Here is a 2686-nt window from a genome sequence, read left to right as displayed (position 1 = left end):
GATATGGAATGATAAGATGAAGATGACACTACAAGTGGACATTGGGCTTTAATTATTAGAATAAAAAGTACTATTCCGGCTGGACAGACAGTACATCATTAATTTGAATATCCCTAGGGATTATTATAGGCAAGATTTGAGATTTAAAGTAGTATTTTTGGGTAATGACAAGTAGGGAACTTGAAGGATTTGTAAGTGAAAGAACAAAAACGATGAAGAAAGGATTATTATGAGATGAAATTTTGATCGAGAATAGCAATAGAATACAACACCATAAGGTAAAGCCTTTAAGTGGGGAAGCAAGTAAGCTTGAGTACGAGCACAAGGGCTGACTAAGGTATTGGAGGAATTCTGACACCCGACAATGGGAAAATCGAGAAGTAATAGGGAGTTATGAAGCAAGATGAGCTAAGGAATGCAAGGAGAAGCCACGAAAGTAGACGGAGATAAGATGGCAAGAAAAGGATTCAAGGATATTGCAATTGGTCGAAACAAGCTAGTGACAATGAACTCTCGTGAAATTTCGAGCCGCTAGTTATATCAATTGTAAGAGTATATGACATAGAACCATATAAACAATCACCATGATGAGATGGCTAACAGAATGGTGCAAGGATGATGAGAAGGATACTTCACGTTACAGCCCTCTCGATCGAGAGGAGGATAAACCGGCTACGGGTATATGAGTCTTTTATTGGAACTTCTTATGTGTGTACAATTATTGCAGGATACCATTGATAGTTGACAAATAGAAGTTTTACAGGGATCGATAGACAAAGTACTTATAAATAACTGCGGCTAAGAAGTTTTACCGCTACAAGGAATCTTAAAATTTAGGAATGGAAAGCAGTTGTATGTGATAATTGAAGGCCTGTCATGGGGAGTTCTGAAGGCTAAAAATACAATTTCTTGATCAGTAAAGTGAGGGACTTTTCTAATTCGGAGATAGATGCATGATCGAAAATTTTCTTGGGATCCGTTAGAACTTAAACTTGTTTTAGGTCACGTGATAAAGGCCACGCAATAGGATGGATGCGATCATACCAGCACTAATGCACCTGATCCCATCAGAACTTCGAGGTTAAGCGTGCATGGGCCAGAGTAGTACTAGGATGGGTGATCCCCTGGGAAGTGTGCTAAGAAGTCCTATAGGTTTAGAAATAAAAGAAGGATGAAGAACTAGAATAGCTTGAGGGAAATTAGAAGCGTGTGAACCTCACGATTGGAAATTCTCAATGATTGTGAGAGATGAGGAGGACCGGCTTGATAGGGAGAGAGAAGACGTAATAGTTACAGAATTAGGACGAGTTTGAATAATATTAGGGATGCTTGGTAAGTAAGGTGTTGGTAAAGATATACGATAGCTTATATGTGGTTATGTTAACCAGTGAAGATAATCAATGAGGTTATATGTTAAAGGTATTGACCGAACACAGTATTGAAGTTCAGGTGGCAAGTGCGATAGGGCAAATTGACATTATTTTCTCTAAAAGTTAGAATTGGGTAAGCTTGATGCAATAACATCAGAGTATATGGAAAGAATGGAGTATGTAGTATAGAACGCAAAACGAAGGTAAAGGTTCGAAATCAGATGCGGATAAATGGAACTGGAGGGCAGTAACAACGAATAAGGATGTGAATTGGGAGAAAATAAGCAAGTTTGCAAAAGTGCCAAGGGATTTTAGGTTCTTAAGGGGCATTCGAAAGGATAAACATGCAGTCATATTGACAAGATTACCTCGTAAACGGAAAAGCCTACTAGAAATAGAACAAATATGTACTTCTGAGAGGACATTCTACGAACTTCCGGGCTAATACTATAAAGTGGCAAGTGGAGAAGAGCACTTCGAAGGAAAAGATACTCAAGGAAGGTGCCATAGCCAAGAAAGGGAGTTGTCCACTAGTAGGGGACTGAAAAGCAAGTAAGAGGAGGTACTTGCAAGTCTGCGAGTAGCCGTAGCCATGGCGAATAATACCACCTTGACGGGAATAGAGCGATAATTGAACATTAGTTCAGTCACATAAGAACAGAAGGCTATAGAATTTATGAAAGAGTTCAATAAAGAGCTAAGAGGGAACGAGAAGAGGTTGACCAACCTATGTTAAAAATAAGGCGATCGGAGCATAAGAGAAAGGCAATCACTTCAAGACATCATTAAAAACGTCGTGGATTTATAACTACAACATTTGAGGACGAATGTTTTTAAGGGGGGAAGAATGTTACACCCCGTAGTTCTGCACGTTGAGATTTGTTAGGTGTTCGTATTATAATTTTAAGAGTTCGAGTTCGCGTAACAGCTTATAGAGGGATTGGAAAACAAGTGAACTAAGGAGATTAAGCTTCCAAGGTTTTGACGGAAAGTTGGGTAAGGTTTGGTACGAAAATTTTGGTCTAAGTGGGAGAAAGAATATCTTTTAGTATATTAGGAGTTTTGAAGTGAAACAAAATCCTAAAGTGAAGTTCTGGAAGTCTAGTTTCCAATGCGACAAACCGATCCTTAATAGGACATCGGGGTAAGGAGATATGGACGTTCCAAGTCGGGCTGGCAGGCCAAGAAAATGGTCTGCCGAACACCTAGAAGGCCAAGGGCCAACACAACGCCAATGTCACGACCCGTCTAGAGGGCCGTAACGAGCAATCGGTGCTAGCCCACCCGGGCACCCTTGGCTTACACATATACTTACA

General features: G+C 39.9%; 1 pseudogene; it reads left to right on the top strand.

The window, feature by feature from the left end:
* Window positions 1–1030: 1030 nt before the first annotated feature.
* Window positions 1031–1148, top strand: LOC132608445 (5S ribosomal RNA; annotated as a pseudogene).
* Window positions 1149–2686: the final 1538 nt, after the last annotated feature.

This window comes from Lycium barbarum, chromosome 8, assembly GCF_019175385.1.
Source record: "Lycium barbarum isolate Lr01 chromosome 8, ASM1917538v2, whole genome shotgun sequence".
Lineage (NCBI taxonomy): Eukaryota > Viridiplantae > Streptophyta > Magnoliopsida > Solanales > Solanaceae > Lycium > Lycium barbarum.
Note: the sequence above shows the minus strand (reverse complement) of the source record. Positions and strands in the feature narration are given on the sequence as shown.